The sequence below is a fragment of the Cyprinus carpio genome, chromosome B14, assembly GCF_018340385.1.
Source record: "Cyprinus carpio isolate SPL01 chromosome B14, ASM1834038v1, whole genome shotgun sequence".
NCBI lineage: Eukaryota > Metazoa > Chordata > Actinopteri > Cypriniformes > Cyprinidae > Cyprinus > Cyprinus carpio.
This window is the reverse complement of record NC_056610.1, coordinates 19,359,768-19,371,913: the sequence shown is the minus strand read 5'-3', so window position 1 is coordinate 19,371,913 and position 12,146 is coordinate 19,359,768. Positions and strand designations below refer to the sequence as shown.

Genomic DNA, 12,146 nt, shown 5'->3' with positions numbered 1-12,146 from the left:
TTTTTAATCAAATAAATGCAGCATAAGTGACTTTAGTACATTTAGTTTAGATTTAGTAACATTTTAGACACAATAGATGAAATTATTTTGTTTATTTTTCGATCTTGTAATGAAAATATCTCCAGAGTGGGTTCATTTCTATTTTTGCAGTGTAACACAAAAGAAGAAATTCTGAAAGCAATGAAAGGCATTCAGAATGGGCTGTCAAGCTCTAAAAAGGTTTAAATTGCCATAAAAAGCACCACCAGTGTAGTCCATTTGACTCATGTGCTGCATTTCAAGTCATACGATAGCTCCGTTTGAGGAAAAAGACAAAAACTTAAGAACTTTTGGGAGTTCGACAGTCACCATCTACATTTAATTACACAAGAGCATCTTCAACATTGTGCAGAATAATCTTATTTTGTGTTACACAAAAGATAGAAAATAGGGACGACATAAGAACATTTCAGACTTTTTGGTCAATAATTCCTTTAATATATAGCAAAGAAGTGGGCACGTACAAATCCACGTCCTCATGTCATTTTAGGTATTGTCCATAGAATAGTCCATGCTCTTAACAAACCATATGGATGAACTGAGGCAGTGGACCAACTGACATTCATGGCCTTTCACATGCAAGCCTTGTTGTGTTTGTGAGTATTGATCTGATTGATCTGTGGTGAGGTGATGCTGACAGGGCCGCCGGGTGACTAGCAGAAAGAAGATGTTCACTACCTCTCCACCCCCTTTAGTACTTAAGGAGTGAAGCACTAGATTATCACTCCATTCATACTAAATCCCATAGACCTCTTGTAATGAAGCCACACACATTGTTTTCCAGAAAAAAATATTTAAACAACTTTTAAATGAGATAAATTCACAAATATTGCAAGATTAGAGAACATATCTTTAAGTTTTTTTTTGTTTTGTTTTTTTTACCAAATTGGCAAATAATTTTCTTACTTGGTTCAATCATAAATAAGCTTAATTTGAGATATATTCTTTTCAGTGCAGTTATTAGCCTTGCCATAATCCACATACACATAACGTGAAATAACACACATTTCTAAGATCACTTTTGACTGCTAAATGTACATTGCGTGCACGGATGCTTTAAACAGTCAGAATTTTGAGCATGTAAATGGGTAGAACTACTGCAGCCAGCTTTATGTAACGTTCAGCTATAGTTTACAGATATTTACCCCCCTCACTTTTCCAGTGGTTGTCACAGCAGCTACGGCTGATTGCCATTCGGTTGCAGACCCTGAATAATTTGTGCACCTTTCTAAGCCAGTAAAGACCTGAAAAGACCATTTGAGTTACAAGAACATATTCTAAAAGCGTTTCCTACGTCACCACCTCTATTTTCACCTGACACTTCCTTCCTCGTGACAGGTTTTCACAGGTGCAGACAGCACTCAGGTACAGCTAGCTCTCTAGCGTGAGAGGTTAGCGCAGCGGCAGCTCCATCCAGACCTTTGAACACTGGGTAAAGAGCTGCTCTTAAACTCTAGAAGAATCTCATTGGTGAACAAATGCAATATTATAAGACTTAGGCTTTTGTATCGCTTATTTATGTGCACAAGCAACCACCATTTTGTGTTAAAACTACAGAAAATCAGGAGTGAGTAATTCAACATGATTTACATATTGAGTGCTGACTGATTCTAGTTGCGTCCCTAATGATGTACTACATACTTTGTGCTTACTGTACACAAAACATTATGTACTCTTTTTATAATAGTTTTTTTAATTTTTGTGTGATTTTTTTTTGATTTTTTTTTTTTTTTTTAATTTGATTTAAGTAAAAATTTTTAGTTGCTTTTTCTAGTTTATTTTGGAAAAAAAAACACTAAAAAATTCTTCAAAATATCTGGTTCTGTGTTCCACAGAAGACATAAAGTAAACCAATCGATTTAATCTTATATGAGATAACACAGATTACCATTCAAAAGTTTGGGTTTTTTGAAAAAGTTATCTTATGCTCACCAATACTGCATTTATATGATCAGAGATACAGCAAACAGTAATAAAATGTTATATATTATTACAATTTAAAAACATATATTTTAAATACATTTTTTAAATTCCTATGAAGTCAAAGCTGAATTTTTAGCATGATTACTCCATTCTTTAGTCTCACATGATTCTTCAGAAATCATTCTTATATAATAATTTGATGCACAATAAACACTTCTTATTATTATCAATGTTAAAAACAGCTGCGCTGCTAAATATTTTTATGGAAATTGTCAAACATGACCCAAATTTTTCAATGGTACTGTACACGGTGATATGATTCTTCAGAAATCATTCTAATATAATAATTTGATGCACAAATAGCTAATAGCGAAGGTATGTGGGCCAATAAAACAGCAAGTTGACACTTTAAACATCTTTCCTATCATCAACAACTCACTTAAAGTCTGCCTCACACTACACCGTATATAAGTCCAGGTTTCTCACTGCTATTGCTAATTGGCTCAACAGTTTCAAAAACAGACATGAGAACCCTTTGACAAAAATAGACAACTGTGAAAAACAGTGCACTAACACCTGAGTGCATCAGCCTATGTGCAAATCGTAATCATAAGCATAAACTGGGAGCAAAATTACAATATTAAAAAGAACTAACTCACTTTATCTTCAGCACTGTGTTTTCAGTCAGACATCATTTTGATGTGTTTGTGAAAAGGCCTCTGTGACAAGTGAATTGTATACGCCCCCTTGTATAGTTGCAAAAGAGCAAAGCATAAGTGCAAAATGTCTGCACAATGCTCTGTACACCATGTAAGAACATCTTGGACAATAAATTATACTTATACGCTACCGCAAATTGGCACGTTTGAGCACAGAGGTGCCAAAGACAAGGCCGAAGCGTTTTAAAATCAGTGCCCTCCTCTTCTCTCATCCATGGAGATATTCCAGCACAGAGAAAGCGATGCAAGGAAACAGGTGAATATACAGCCTGCCATACAGCACCATTAACTCTCCAGATGCTAATTAAGCATGAAATGTGTTGTGGTAATAACACAACAGACCTCCTACGCTACTGGCCCCTTAAACCCATCAGAAAAAAGCCATCGTCATGGTCTAGGGGATATGGGCAGTAATCTCTATGTTTCTATCATACAACACAAGCAAACGAGATAAAGGAGGATGATAATCTCAGACGCAGTAATCTGGGATGGTGCTGCTGTCTTTGGAGGAGCCGGTGGATGAATGTGCAGCGGTATCACTGAACTATGTCACAGCGATACGTGACCTGAAGTGTCCATGTCCTGAAGAGAGGCTTATTCCATCACTGCTCATAACTCTCTATCCCAGATTAAAAAGCAGAGGGATGACGGAGAGGTGAGGTGGTGGAGTCACACAGGGGCGTCACCAGCCCTGGGCTTTCTGGGGTAAAGTCATACAGAGTTTTTTTTCGAGCCTCTAATCTTTTTTTCACCCTACACAACTGCTGCTGTCCATTGTTATGCAGTGAGATGTTCAAAAGCAACATGTAGCTCAGTGCTGCGTACATATAAGGGTTATTCTGTTTTTTAAAAAAAGCACATCTATGTGAAGCATGATGAAGCAGCAGTAGTGACAGTCTCTTAATGCTCTGAGCAGACCTGAGAGGGTCTGAAGGTTCAGCTGAGCCAGCCAGTTCGCTGTGACAGGGGCAGGTGAGCAAGTGGTGCCACAGCTGGCTGAGACTAACCACAGCTAATCATACAGCTAACATTCACCTCAAAGTTCAAACAGAAAGTTCTTTCATCATTTACTCACTCTCATGTTGTTTCTAACCTACTATATGGTGTTCAGGACACATTTTTATAAAAGTTTCAATTATTTTGTGCATTCAATTAATGTTCAAAGCATAAAAATCACTGAAACATTTTTGGTGTTATGTACACATTTTTATAAATGTTTCAATTACTTTGTGCATTATATTTTTGTGATGACTTGAGGGAGAGTAAATGATTTTAAATGACATAAGGTTTCAAAACTGTATTATTATTATTTTTCTTCTGAAGAAGATATTTTAAAAAGAGTTGTATATTTGAATATATATATTAGTAAAAGACACACATACACACACACACACACACACACACATTCCAAATATCATTTTTTTGTGTATTTTACACAGAAGAAAGGAACTCATACAGGTTTGGAACAACATGAGGGTTAGTAAATGATGACAGAATTATGATTTATGGGTGAACTAAGCCTTTAATTTGACATTTTCAGACGTGATGCCCCTGGACAAGAATCCAGACTTATTCCAGATGTTCACAAATGCTTGCAGTCACATAAGACTGGCTCGAGAGAGGTGAGAATACAGAAACGGTAAGAAGAAAGAGTGACAAACAGCACAAGGCTGGAAGGTGTCCAGATGTGGCAGAAGGGAAAGACTAAAGGGTACGAGAGGGATTAGACAAATCTGGATTAGATTACAATAAATCCCTTAATTTCCTTTTAATTCAAAGTCTAATCATTAAAGGCTGTTTTTTAACAGCCAGCTGTCACTGCACCGTTATCTCCAGCTGCAACACACACACACACACACACACACAAACGTACATGCACATCACGTCTGAACATCCAAGTACTGTAAACTCAATTTGACTTTCATCATCTACTTATTCAAACTCTGTCGTTGGTTTTTACACACTGGTTTCTTGTCTTTCTCTTAACAAACCTCTGTAACATCTACACAACTGCTGTCAAATTGTAATATCTCCATGTGTGTCCACTGATGGCTCATCTGCCAGATCTGTCTCCATCTGTTGCAACCTAGAAAAATCAATGAATAAACATGTCTCTGTATCTCGAGTCAATACTCTGGATAGGCAGCTCATTTATTGTAACTGTTGCTGTAGCTTCAGTTTGCTCATTAGAGGAGAGAATTTGCATTAGCTCCCTGCGCAATTGCCCCTGTCAGGCTTTCCTAATTGGACTTGGCCAGAGACCCTTGGGGCTGCAATCTGACAAAGGCTCTCAGTGAATCAAGGCAAGCACCGGGGCAAGTGCTTCATCCAAATTGTTAAATAATCAATGTGTTCCTATGGCAACGGCTACTCTGGCCTAGGCATTGACTGGAAGGAGCGGGCAGAGTCTGTCCTCCCTCGTTTATCTCTCTCAGGACATACGCTGGTGATGACGCCATGACAGTGGTCCATTCTAGCCACAAACTAGAGTGGGATTAACATGCCCACCCAGTCAGTCCCATTCGGTTCTGTTCAAATCACACGGCGTACATGTAGGTCTATCACACCATTTCTCAAGCCTCAACAATTGCAGCATTCAGTGCCAGACAGTTTTTGGGTGTGGCCATGCTCCATATCAGCACATGCTTGACCTTTTAAACCATATCAATTGCCTTTCTAAACATAACCCTTTGTATAAAGGAGAGCTCTTGTTTCATAAAGAGCACACGGCACAGGATAATTATAGAAAAAAACATGTTTTTTCAGTACTTAATTGGTTTATTTGAAAAATGATCTGACCTCGTTCACACACATTTTTATGTAAATAATAATAGAAATTTTAAATAATTTATTTTTTTCTTTTAAATAATAATAATACAAATGTTAATACACTAACTTTTCAAGATTTTTATATTACACTCCAAACTGGATATTCAATAAAAATCAAAGTTGCATTAACCTTGCACATACAATAATACTAAAAAATATATTATTATTTTTAATAATAACTTTACAATTATTATAATATTAAATTATTTTTTTATTATTATTAATACTGCCAAATATTGGATTTAGTCTTTTTGTCAATTTGCTTTAATATTTCTTTTTGGAACTGACTGTTCATAGGCCTCATTAATCTGAGTTTATGCTGACAAAATTATTGACAAATAATGTTTTTTCACTCAATAATTTAAGTGCATAAGCTCAGATCAATGCAACCACTGTGCTGAAACTGTGCTAATTGAAAGAAAACATGGTGACAAAAAGATTCAATCCAAGATAATAATGACTTGCATAATGAGATATTTACAAGCAATTTTTAAAGGGCCGGTCACCAAATTAGGTGAAGGAATTTCAGTACAGTGCAAGGGATGTGTTTGTGTGTGTACGTGCAAACTTTGGCACTTTTGTGCTGGTTATTGAAAATAAATAAAAACAGCTCCAGTGCCACCCCTCCAACTATATGCATCCTTAACCATACTGTATATCAAAAAAGTAGCATATATAACATTAGTCTGAAATCCAACAACCTTTGCTCATTTGATCCCATCATGAAGGCAGCTCTGTCAGATACTGTACCCTCAGATGATCCTTGCTTGATATAGAGACAAGTTATACCAGGGGAGCAAGCAATTCTTTTGGAGTGTGAATAACTCATACTTCATGAAATAAAAACTACAGCACACCTACGAGGGTCTAGATCTGAAATTTTCACAACTGGTGGGTGGGTTGGAACCCACAAACAGGCCGCAGGTCTGTTCTAATAGGTTTACAGACAGGAAAGAATAAAACAATGCTAAATTCAAACAGGTACAACTTTTCCTATATCTAAATTGAATACAGCTTACAGGTTTGGGTTTAAATGATGTCCTAAAGCAAAAGCAGAGATTGTATGCTGAATATGTAGAGAGGAAACTAAGACAGAGGAGTAGCTACTCTTAGATCCTCTCTTGTTAAGCCTCAGTGGGTTGTATAAGCCACGCTGCAATTCAATCAATAAGACTTAATTACCATGCACCCAACATTGCGCTAGGGTACAGGTGCTCAGGGACACCAGAAGGGGAAAATCAGAGATGCAGGAATGTACGTGATAGAGAGGAGAGATGGACATCTGAAAGATTTTTTTATTTGTACTTCAAAACAAGCACAAGCAGAAACATGTTGCAGGTGATTTAACACATATAGGAAAATGCAGAAATCAAGTCAGGACGGGTCTCAAAATGGCAGTGTTTTGGTTACCATAGCACCACTGACTGTAAATGAACTGAACAAAGTGTATAGTTTGGACATAATTTACATATCTCCATCTGTCACTGTTATTCCAAACTGGTATGCTGTTATTTTTTGATGGAACATATATATATAATAAAAAAAAAAGTTATAGCAATACAGTGATATGTTAAGTAATATTAAGTAATATGGTGAACATAATTAATTTGGATAATGACTTTAATTTTGGTTTGTTTCTCATGTATGTATTGACTAGATCTAAACAGAGTAAAAAAACACAAAAAACTGCCATAAAATATAATATAATAAGTAAATAATGTAAATAATTGTAAATAATAACAGATTTTTCATGTTGGGCTCTCTATGAATTGAATTACTGTGATCTTAAAGGGTCCTTAAACAGCCAGCAGTTTTTTCTGTATCCTTTCTGCAAAGTTACTGAAGCATGTCCTGGCTGTGTGTTCTGTTTGGTCATGGTGAGCAGCTCCAAATGAGCCTCAGCGAGGTCACCAATCTGACCTTCAACTAGCGCTAAATGATGATATTAAATATTACATGGGCTATAAATAACCCAAGCTAGCCCGAGTGTACAAATGAGTGTGCCTTTAGCATCTGGGGTATGTAATATATGGCGAGTTATGCAGCGTCAGTCTGACTAGCGGGAGCCGGTTGAGGAGGAACACATCAGCAAAATATGGGTTAATAATTCAATCTACCCTGCCCTGTCTGATCACACTGTTGCCAGGTTACGTGAACCACTGCCGCAGCAGTGCTGTAATCATCTCTATCATTACACTGTGAACACAGCCTCAGTCACCATTGAGATGAGAAGTCAGAGTGCTCTGCATTCTATCACAAGAGGCTGAGAGAGAATCTGATGCAGCGATGCAATACGCCACTGCGTCTGCTATGGAGATTTCTACTAAAATGTAACCGTACTTCATTACATTCATATAGAATGAATGAAACGAATAACAAGTGCTGTTCTGAGTCCAATGCTCGTTTCTTCTCTGCCACTGGCTGGTTGCTACCCCTTGTTGCTAAGCTAAGAGCTGTGCCCACTCCTCTGCGTGGTGTCCTGTGCCAAGAACAAGGAATATTTTTTTTAATCAGGATTTTTTATCTTTTATTTGAAAGCTGTGTTGTCTAGCTGTCGTTAGAAGAAATGTGACTTCAGGCCTTATAATGTGAGAGTTCATAACAAAATGCACATTCTGCCATCATTTACTCATATTGTACCAAAAAAAGATTTATTTCAAGGAACACAAAAATGAGACGTTTTGATAAATGTTCATGCTTCTCTTTTCCATACAGTGAAAAAGTATGGTGAGCACAGATACTGCCATGCTTTAAAAAGGACACAAATTACCTACTTAACTTGGACAATATAATATAATATAATATAATATAATATAATATAATATAATATAATATAATATAATATAATATAATATAATATAATATAATATAAAAATTTGTATTAATAATGACATTCCAATTTTATTGTACTGCCGAGTTTTAAGAAGGACAAATAACTTCATAAAATTACCTTCTTAACTTACCACTTTATTCCAGGTATATAATATAAGAATATAATAGAAATTATGTATCTATAATTATTATAATTATTTAATATTGATAAAAAAGTTATATATTTATGTATATTCCAGTGAAATACAAATACATTTGCCAAGCAACTTGACTCGGTCATTAAGACTTGAAAGAATGTATTTTAATTTAAGTTATTGAGTTTTGTTTTTTAAGTTTTACGCACTAATGAACCAGCAAAATTCTTTAAACCAGGCTTATTATCTTACACAGTTTAGTTAGTAAGTTAAGTAGCCTACACATTTTTGTCGTGCACGGGTTTCAAAAGACATGAGAGTGAGTAATGAAAATTTTAATTTTCAAGTGAGTTTTATTCCTTTATGAACTGCAATATTGAATAATTTTCCATGCAGCGAATGTCTATGACACATCAGCTTTGCTCTGGCAGGCCTTATCCTCTCACATCATGACCTTGCTGCATGTTGCATCTCCAGCAGTCACTCTGGCAATCCATAACGCTCCGTGCAGCAAGCAAAAGTGCAGCAGACGTGATACACAGGCTCAGACATTACTGTCTCTGTAAGCTTTTCACCTGAAGGCAGCACAGAGTTGAGCACAGACACAGTTGGCACCGGAGCACACAGGAGCGGTGCCGGGGTCACAGAGAACGCAGTAAAATCCTTTGAGAGCTGTGTTAAAACAACAAACACAGATGACAAAGGGCACCTCTGACTCCATGATCCTCTCTTCCATTCTCTCTACACTCTCCCAAGTCATAACTATAGGATCAGTGCTACATCCCTGAACTCCATCACGCCCACATCCCTCCATTCACTTTGTGTGCCTGCCTTCAGTTTGGCTGACCAATTTGTGTAGGTGTCGAAAGTGAAGAATTACAGTAAGTAGGACAACGGCAAGAACGACAGCAGAAAAACAAGTGCTGTGCCACTACTTTCTGTGTGCAATTATGAATACATTCATGAGGACATTTATCCATATGCTGGTGTATTTACTGCCAAATAGCTGTGAAAAGAAGCTTTGTTTTAAATGTTTGTATCACATCAGGAATTGCCAAAACAATCTGCCTCCCACAGAGAGGCCAGATTTGCAGTCTCTCTTGCACACCTTGGACAGGAGACAGAGAATATCAGAACTGAAGCCCCATAGCGAAGATCTCCACTGCGATCGGAGTGACCGTCACTGACTTTCACATTTTCATCATGCCCACTGATCTGAGGACACACAGACCGTTCGCAATCAGAAGCGGAGGAACTGTTCGTACGATGCATTGAGAATTTGATTCAGTCCATCAGAGAGGTGACGTGGGCCGGGTCTTATGGTTAGGTAAAAGGAAAGCATATACTGATCTAAAGTTAAATGGACTTCTAATATCAGCCTATTTCATATGTGTAGAGATGTAATTTTATTTGGTTCAGAGCCATTTACAGTATTCACCATCTATTTCTGTTATGTAATAACCTGCTCCATATGGAGAAAGCACAAAACTCAGCAGAAAGCTTTGCAAATTTCCACAGAATTGGAACATCCGACATTCACACATTTCCACACAAACTCCCTTGTGTATTAGTTTTGAAATATTTTGGCTTTAACATTGTGCTTTAACATGTTTAATGGCTGCATGTCACAATAAAATCAGCACAGAAAATTCCAATAAATAAATAATAAACAAATAAAACCATCTTGCCTGGCAATAAATATAAAATCCTTATTTTAAATAATTTGTCAAGATACTATGCAAACTGATGTAAAGTCACAGATATACATTGGGTATTTTCATTCAATTGCATTTTAGAGCCAGAACTGCCAATGTAATAGAATATTCATTACCTTTCAAATATTTGGTGTCATTAAGATTTTTCATTTTTTAATCTTTAAAAGAAATTAATACTTTTATTCAGCACGAATAGAAAGAATTGATCAAAAATGACAGTAAAACTTTTATAACATTACAAAACATTTCTTTTAAATAAATTATGTTCTTTTGAACTTTTTATTTATCAAAGAATCTTGAAAAAAATCCACAGTTTCCACAAAAATATTAAGCAGCATGTTTTGAACATTGAGAATAATAAGAAATGTTTCTTGAGCAGCAAATCAACATATTATAATTACTTTTTGATTGGTCATGCGAAACTGGAGACTGGAGTAATGCATAAAATTAGATTAAAATGTAAAATTTCATTATTGCTTTTACTGCATTTTTGATCAAATAATGCAGCTTTGGTGAGCATATCTTGCAAAAAAAATATATATATATTTTTGAATAGTGTATTAAGCGGAGTTAAAACTTATTCAACTTTCAACCTTAAAAACCCTAATATAAAGCCAATCAAAACGGTAAAGGATTTATGAATTGAAAGGCAGGACATTATGAAGATGACTAGAAATGTATTATTACAGTAAATCATAAAAGATGGGATTCTGTCTATCATGAGTGAACAATAAAAAACAATCTCAACAGAGATCAAATACCTCAAAAGACCAATCAAACACAATCAGACTAAATTCTACATGTGCACCCAGGTCCAATGTCAATCAGTTTTATTCAAGCTAACAACTCTCCTAACATAGTTCAAAGACTTTTTACTTGGGTTTGAGCTTTATTTAATAACTCATAAACCAAAAGTAATTACATAAATGACTCTTGCTCATTACTCCATATTCTCAGTGGACGGTTTGACGAGAGAATGCTCAGAGGATGTAAATTGTATTTAGAGCTGTCAAGCAATCAGCCTCTTTAAACAGACACATGCTGGGAAGGTTCATACATTCCCCATAATTCATGTCATTAATCACCTTTCCTTACACTGAACAGTCATAGAAAATGCAAAGTGCTTCTCTTTTTCAGGGTTGTGTCGGGAGGTTCAAAATGTCACAACGGCCTCACGTCCCCTGAGGTTAAAGCATTAAAAATTTGGCATGCTGTCACTGCTTCAGCGAGGGATGTTCTGTGAATGACCACACACAGTCAGCCCAACACCATTGGCAAAAATGATATTAGAGAGTGCACCGTAAGCAGACCTCTATTGCGTCATTCTCTCAGGTTCAAACGCTGGCCCTTGTCATCACGAGCTCTGCAGCGATTCTGATGAGCATATGCAGTGCTTGGATTTGGCTGATTATATAATTGGAATTTTAAAGTGGAATATTAATCCACTGAGGGCCCACATTCAGTTTTATAAGCTGGCTGATCAGGATCTACTAGAGCGACTCCAGCAGCCTATATTCAAAGCGCGGTGACTCTCTGTGTTACACAAGCCACACACTCCTGTAAGCCAGTATACTAAAATAGTGCAAACTCACAATATAGTGGCATTCCCAAATGTTATTATGAGGGTTAATATGCAACGAGATTATCCAGCAATGTACTAAAGAGTTTACGTAAGCATTCATGAATGTACGTATGCGTTTATGTGTGTGGAGGTCAGGTTTTACCATTATTGAAGGGACACCTAAAATCACCTACATTTTTGGGAGCAGCCAAGCACCCTCACATAGAAAACAGCTGAAATGTACTGAAATAATGTCACAAATAATTCTAGCTGATATCAGATTACTTGTAATGGCCACTAATATATAGCAGATAATATTAAAATGCTATAATATATTTTGTGTGTGTATATATATATATATATATATATATATATATATATATATATATATATA

At 36.2% G+C, this 12,146-nt stretch overlaps 1 protein-coding gene across 14 annotated transcripts in view; it reads right to left on the bottom strand.

The window, feature by feature from the left end:
* dlg3 (discs, large homolog 3 (Drosophila)) overlaps positions 1-12,146 on the bottom strand; it is an 86,332-nt gene that overhangs the window by 39,553 nt on the left and 34,633 nt on the right. The window lies entirely within an intron of this gene.